This window comes from Callospermophilus lateralis, chromosome 17 (assembly GCF_048772815.1).
Source record: "Callospermophilus lateralis isolate mCalLat2 chromosome 17, mCalLat2.hap1, whole genome shotgun sequence".
Taxonomy (NCBI): Eukaryota; Metazoa; Chordata; class Mammalia; order Rodentia; family Sciuridae; genus Callospermophilus; species Callospermophilus lateralis.
The window spans coordinates 29,897,240-29,905,613 of NC_135321.1; positions in this window are offsets into that span (position 1 = coordinate 29,897,240).

Consider the following 8,374-nt stretch of genomic DNA (forward strand, 5'->3'; position numbering starts at 1 on the left):
CAGTAATCTTCCTCACCCACGCTCTCATTCTACTACAGTTTTGCTGTTAAACATTATGAATTAGCATCAAATATCTAAACTGAAAGTGTTTAAGTGATGTCTTGTATTAACCCAGTCTCCATATTTCCTCGAATAGCAAAGTAAACTCTATTTTGTAAATTAGGAGTTTGAATCATCAGCAGGCAATCAAAAGGACTGTGGATGTATTTTTTTTAAAAAACACCCCCACACCCAATAAAACAAAACAGAATAGAACAGTTTAACCCTCAGGCAAAAAGTGCTTTATAGATTCAGATAGTGCCTGATTGGTTATGGCTAAATCTTTCACCTATGATGGGTGTCCGCTGCATAATTATAAAATAAACAGGTTGAATTTCATAATCTCTAGGATTACTCCCACAACTAGAATTCCATTATTCAGTCAGATGCTGATTTATCTTTTTAAAATTTATTTTGCAGTTTGTTTATAAGTTAGGTGTTTAAGAAAATACAGGGTTGGTGTTCCCCATTGTAGCCTTGGCTATCCATCTATTTATGAGAACAGGGGTTCAGGTAGGGCCAAGCTGAGATTACATTCAGGAAAACTAAGGTAGTCTATAAAAATAGTACATGCGTGACTTTAATTTCCTAAGGGTAATCTGTTCCAATTTTGTGTGCTTGTTTAAGGTTATGGAGAGCAGGCTATGCCCTACTCTGAATTACTCCATGATATATAGAACAGTAGTCCTCAGATTATTCTTAAACCTGTGCTATTCCCCTATAGAAAGTAGTAGTTTGCCATATGCTACTTCATTTTGAGGTGAAGTACTGAGTTAGAACAACTTTATACCTTGTTTGTAGAAATAAAAAATCACAATCTGCCTAGCACAACCATAAGGCACTAACTGATAATTATTTGTGCTAATAAAAACCACCAACTGTGAATTTACCATATTAATCAGAAGCACATGGATGCATGGGTGTATCAAACTCTTAGAGGAAAAACCAGACCCATGAACTTATCGATTATACCAAAGCACCAAATGAAGCAACCTCATCACTTGAAGCTGAGCTGGAACCCATGACCTCTTGATGCTGACACCTGGTCACTCATCATGAGTCTTGCCCTGGAAAATTGTGACATCAATGAAGCTCCAAATCTCTGTCCTCAGGCTTCAGCAGAATGCAGTTTCTCCTGCCCTTGACAACCACACACAGCCCACTCCAAATTGACATCTCAAGCTGACACTTTGAAATTGCTGTCTGTCTGGACCTTGTCCTAGAACAAGTTATTGCCCTTTGACAACTCTGCATCCTGAACAAATTCTTCCCCTGGTTTGAAACCTTATCTGATACCTACAGTTAACTGTATTCATATATGTTCTCTGCCTTTGCTCTCAGTTCAGCCTCCTGAATCCCTGTGGCCACCTTAACCCTTTCTTAGATTTTTTTGAAATATATATTTTATATAATATATATATATATTTCATATATGTATTATATATAAATATATATAGTGCATAATATGGTGCATAAAGTGTAATGTGTGACTTCAATGTTACAGATATTAGAAATTAGAAATTAAGATTGGAATAAAAGAACTTGTGTTTGCCCAGGTTATGATGACCAGAAGACCCAAGAATATTCTTTGAGCTGGCACTGCCGAAAGTAGTGCAATCTGTGAATTTATTGTTATTCAATAAATTCTGACATTGTGGAAAGACACAAATGTTTTTGGTCTATGTTAATGGCACAGATCACTCATGACAAAGGTATTAGAGAACTGTACTGGGAATGATACACCCAGAAGGCAAGCTCTGTAAAGACAAATACTCTTTCTATTGTGTTCCCTGGTACCACCTATTTCTTTCCACATTGTTTTTATTGGTACATTATAGCTGTACATAATGATGAGATTTGTTATTACACACTTGTATATGCACACAATATAACAATACAATCTTGCCAATATCACTTGCTATTTTCTATTTTAAAACATAGCTTTATTGAGACAAAATTGATATTATAAAATTTTCCCATTAAAGTGTACAATTCAATATTTTTGTATGATCATAGATGCATAGACCTATCATAGGATCTTCATTTAGGGATGATGAAAACATGTGATTTTTAAATAGTGATGGTGGTTGTACAACATTGTGAATTATTTAATGCTACTCAATTGTACATTTTAAAATGATTACAGTGGGAGTAGTGGAGCATACCTGTAATCCCAATGGCTTGGGAGACTGAGGCAGGAGGATTGCAAGTTGGAGGCCAGCCTCAGCAATTTAGTGAGGCCCTAAGCAACTTAGCAAGATCCTGTCTCAAAATAAAAATGAATGGGAATGTGGTTCAATGGTTAAGCACCCCTGAATTCAATCCCTGGAACTAAAAATAAATAAATAAATAAACAAAAACCAAACAAACAAACAAATAAATAAACAAACAAAATGGTTACAACGGCAAATTTTGTCATGTGTATTTTACCACAATAAGAAAAAAAAATTGAAACTCACTGAAGTATTTTTAACTTCAGTTGTCTCCTTTTATAGGCTTCAAGTGATGAGGTTCCTTCATTTGGTGCTTTGATATAATCAATAAATTTGTGGGTCTGGTTTTTCTTCTAAGAGTTTGATACACCCATGCATCCATGTGCTTCTGATTAATATGGTAAACTCACAGTTGATGGTTTTTATTAGCACAATTAATTTTCAGTTTGTGCCTTATGGTTGTGCTAGGCCAGATTGTGATTTTTTATTTGTACAAACAAGGTATAAGGTCGTTCTAACTCAGTTCTTCATCTCAAAATGAAGTAGCTTATGACAAACTACTGCTTTCTATAGGGGAATAGCACAGGTTTAAGAATAATCTGAGAACTACTGTTCTATATATCATGGAGTAACACAGAGTATCCTGTTCTCCACAATCTTAAACAAGCACACAAAATTGGAACAGATTACCCTTAGGAAATTAAAGTCACGAATGTACTATTTTTATAGACTACCTTAGATATCCTGAATGTAATCTCAGCTTGGCCCTACCTGAACCCCTGTTCTCATAAATAGATGGATGGCCAAGGCTACAATGGGGAACACCAACCCTGTATTTTCTTAAACACCTAACCTATAAACAAACTGCAAAATAAATTTTAAAAAGATAAATCAGCATCTGACTGAATAATGGAATTCTAGTTGTGGAAATAATCTTAAAGATTATGAAATTCAATGATATATTTGTACAACAAGATATAAGGTTTTTCTAACTCAGCTCTTGACCTCAAAATGAATAACTTATGGCAAACTACTGCTTTATACAGAGGGGTAACACAAGTTTAAGAATAAACGTGGTGGGCCTTCTAAAGGCATTTGGGCTATGAGGTATCCATCCCCATGAAAGAATTCTTTTTTTCATGGTAGTGAGTTAGTTTATCCTAGTATTTTTACCTTCACTTGTCATTCTACAGCTCACATATTACTGTTTACTGACTTGATTCTTTATAATAGATTTTGGAATTCTGAGCAATGGGATAATCATCTTGGAAATCACCTGAATCATTGTTTCTCAGGGTAATGAAATTAGAGATGAATTCCTCTCTTCTTTATATTTCATCTATGTTTTCTGAAATACACATGCATTCTTCTTTGAAAAAAATCTTAGCACTATTTTTAAAGTATTGGGAATATCTGTGATTAGAACTTTTGAGTTAGGAATCATAATTCATATGGAAGACCCCAAGCTGCCAAAGCAATCTTTAGCAAAAAGCACAAAGCCAGAAGCATCACAGTACCTGATTTTAAGACACATCACAGAGCCATTTTTGTGAATCTGAGAATATGAACCATATAGGGACATTGCCTTGGCTGCACTTTGCTATGTCACTGCAAAACGTGCTTTCACATTTATGGTTCATTTTTGAGAGGAAGTATTTTATATTTATCTGACTTTCTTATATAAACTATATTATTTGGTTTCTAAAATTCTTATTTATAGATGTATTTCAGAAATTCATTCATACATACATTTCTACAAGCATCTATTAATAAAAATATTTAAAAAGGTAATAAAGTTAGAAAAGTCTCATTTTGCAACTTTTAAGTAAAAAAGGATCTAGTCATTAACATCAATAGTGTTAAAAGAGAGACAACCATAAAGTAAATATCTAATAATAGAAAAATATAATAACATTTAACAAGTAGCATTGACATCAAAAATCTACCTGAATATTATTAAACTGAGGCCCAATACCCAGTTTACAATTAGAAAACAAAACAAAATAGAGACTATGACAACATGTCTAGCAATACATTAAGATATAGCCATCTAAATCTTACTATGGAAAATTCTTTAGGATTTAAATTATCAGTTTCTATATACAGTGCAAGGTGTTAAAAAAATTTTATATTATTCATGCATAGTGCTACAAAACTATATTTATAAGGAAATTTGAAATTTGAACAATGGCAAATTAATTTACAATATTAAGATTTTCTTTTTACCTGTGACAATGCTATTGTGGCTATTTTAAATCTATTATCTTTTGGAAATGCATTCTAAAAATGCTTACAGATGAAATAATCTGGTTTCTGAACTTTGCTTCAAAAAACTCCTCCATGAGGGTAAGTAGAGAGAGGTATTGATGAAACAATATTGGTCATGGGTGTATAATTTCCCAAGCTGACTAGTGAATACATTGGAGTTTATTTTACTATTTATTTTTGCATGCTACTTCTGTAATGTAACAGTGCTGGGAGGTGGTGTACCTTTTAAAGGCATTTGGGCTGTGAGGTATCCATCCCCATGAAAGGATTCTTTGTTTCATGGTAGTGAGTTCGTTTTTGCTGGAGTGGAGTTCAGCCCACCACTATTCTCCATGAGACTCTTATCAAAGCTAGATGCCAGAACCATGTTTTTGGCTTCCAGAATTGTGAGCCAAAATTAACACTTTTGTTTTTATAAATTTCCTAGTTTTAGATACTCTGTTGTACTAAAATGTTCCATATGATTGAAATTTTCATAATAATACTTAAAGAAAACTATTTTTAAAGAACAATTTAACGGTGAGAAGGGGCACTTGGATTGTTTGGGATTTTTTTTAGTATTTGATTTGTTTTTATTCTTTTTGGTTTACAGAATATGCAAGACATAATTCATCCTAGAGTAAAATTTTCTAATCAGGTGCCTCAGTTTATCACTATTAGTTTAAGTCTATAAATTGAAGGAGTAATATTTTCATGATGGCCTTCCTGGAATTGAAGAGATTTGCTACATCAGAACATGCTTCACAATCTGTGGATTGAGGCTGTGTAGCTCTTTTATAACTGGGAAGAATCTATGAAATGGCAGAAAATATCCAATTTTACAACTACTTTTGAAAATTTTTAACATTCCATATTTTAAAGTACATTAGTACATCTGACTTAAAGTTGGAATGTAAACTGTATCAGGTTGTAAGCAGAATTACGGTGTAATAAAAATGTGCAGCAGTGCTGGACAGTGGAATAGCTCTCTGAATCTCATTGAAGTATGCTGTATCATCAATTGTGAGCATAAAACAGCATGTTCAAGGATCTGTCAAAGTAGAATATACAGACTTTTTTTTCCAGGACAAGCAGATATACCCTAACATGTGTAGAAAATATATAAAATGTGTTACAACTATAAATCAGCATCAAATTATATTATAAAACATCATATACTGACAAAAATTAAACTTTTTAAAGTAACCATAGTTGGGGTAATATTATTCTGAGATGAGGGAATGCTCGTTGTTAGATAAAGTGAGTAATTACAATGCTATTATTAAGAACTAAGACTTTGGGCATAGAATAAATGAGATATGTATGGAGATAGAAATCTCTCTCTCTCTCTCTCTCTCTCTCTAATATCATGTGTGTGTGTGTGTATATATATATATATATATATATATATATATACACACACATGATATTATAATTTTTCTACAAAACCTAGAATCCTAAAAGTGAATATGAAGTATCAGCATGAACTCTTACATGAATAGATCATGGAAGTTGATGCACATGGGTTAAGTGGGTGGTAACTGTAGGCATTTAGGATGTGGCTGGAGGAAGTCGGTCACTGGGATGTGCCTTTGGAGTTTATATTTCATTTCTAGTGAAATATTTCAGAACTTTCTGTTTCTTTGTTGCCAAGTCCTGAGCTGTTTTTCTCCTCCATACCATTCTGCCATGATATTCTTCCTCATCTTGGGCCCAGAGAGATGGAGTTGGCCATGTATGAACTGAGACCTCTGAAACCACCAGTCAAAATAAACTTGTCTTGCTGTTTTTCTTGTCAGGTCTTTTGGTCACAGCAACAACAAACTGCCTGAAATAGAAGTTATTATCCCATTATATGTTGATCAAATACACCCTAAGAGAAAAGTTTAACATGCTGAAAATCAGTAGCTTTTCTTAGACCCATCAGAAAATTTAGATCTTAATCCAAATTGCTACCCTGACTCTGGAGAGAGAGCTTAATGCAAAGAGTCATACCCCATATCTGCTTCCTTGGAGTAATAAACAGGTAGAAATATTTAAACAGTAATTTTTAATAATTGTTTGGCACCATAAAACTAACTTGAGAGTTAGAAACTCTTGGAGTTTGCAACTTTAGGTACATCTCTAGACTTTCTTATTATTTGTTGCCACAGGAACATGTCCATGTTTTCATAGTGAAGTCACAGTGATACCATAAGGTAGCCATTGTGAAATACACCCATAGCCTTCTCTATAACTAAGGCCTATCCTCCATGACCCAGGATTTCCAACAGGAAAAAGCTAGAATGAGTCAAGTAGTCATGCATTTAAGTTGGTGGCATCAGCTTGTGTTCATTTTTACCCTAATACAGATGCAGATGGTAATATATGAAAATATTTCTGGATACTTGTATAGACTTGGGCGAGTATCCATATATATTTACTTGCTCTGCTAGCTGAGAGGATCTAGAAGCAACAACATCCCATTAACAAAGAGAACACCTTTTAAAAACATTCTCCAAAATCAGAAACCAGGGTTTTTTAAAAAATGGCTAAGAAAAAATTAAAAATGGTTGATTCTAAGGTTAAGCCAGGAAACACATAAGATGGACATGGAGCACATAGTACCAGAAAATACAAAAATGTTCATAACAAGAAAAACAGCAACAAAAGTGAAATGAAGAATTATATAAGGGCTGGGGATGTGGCTCAAGCGGTGGCGTGCTCGCCTGGCCCAGTTTCGATCCTCAGCACCACATACAAACAAAGATGTTGTGTCTGCTGAAAACTAAAAAAATAAATAAATATTTTAAAATCTCTCTCTCTCTCTCTCTTTAAAAAAAAAAAAAAGAATTATATAAAAGGAAAATGGGAATAAACTAAAATAATTTGAACAAAAACTAAAGGGGTATTGGATAATAACCCAAAGTATAAAATAAATATCATACTGATGTAAACAAGTAATTGAACATGGAAATAACTTAGAGAATATAAACACATTTTCCATATGAAGAATTCCAAGCAATTTATATAGATATTCCCCCCTCAGGAGTGTAGAGAATAATTCCCACTCCTCAAATATGGACAACATATAGTGATTTCCTTCCAAAGGAGGAAATAATATAGAAGGGGGGAACATAATAACTTTTGCAATAGGAACTTGCTAAGCATTACCTTTCTTGGATGGCCAAGGTCAACATCAACAATTATGAGCTATGTTGATCACATACAACATTGATGAAATATGGTGGAAATAGCACTTTATCTCTGTGTTCTTTCTCTTAAAAACATTAACCCCAGTACAATCATAAGAAAAATATCAAACAAACCCCCAAAAAGGACATTCTACAAAACACCTGACCAGTAATCCTCAAAACCGTCAAGGTCATGAAAATCAAGAATCTGGGAAATTGTCACAGCCAAGAAGAGCCTAGCAGACAGAATTATTAATGTGGTATCCTAGATGCAATCATGGAACAGAAATGGGAACAGTAGGTAACACTAAAGAAATCAGAAAAACATGGGGACTGTTAGAAATAATGCCTACCTATAAGATGGTTAATTGTAACAAAAAATAATGCAAAAAGTTAATAATAGGGAATATTGGTTATCTAGTACACAGGAATTCTGTTCACTAATTTCATACTTCTTAAAAATAAAGTTATTTAAACTTAAATATTTAAAGAAATAATGATTGAAACTTCCTATTTGATGAAGACAATTAATCCACAGATCCAAAAAATTTAACGAAATCCACAAAAGAGCAAGGAGATCAACACCTAGATGAAGTGCAGAAAGAAAATCTTGAAATCAGAGCAAGAAAAAAAGAATCATTATATATAAAGAATCATTGATAATATTTAAGGTTAACTTGGATCAAAAACAATAGAAGTTGA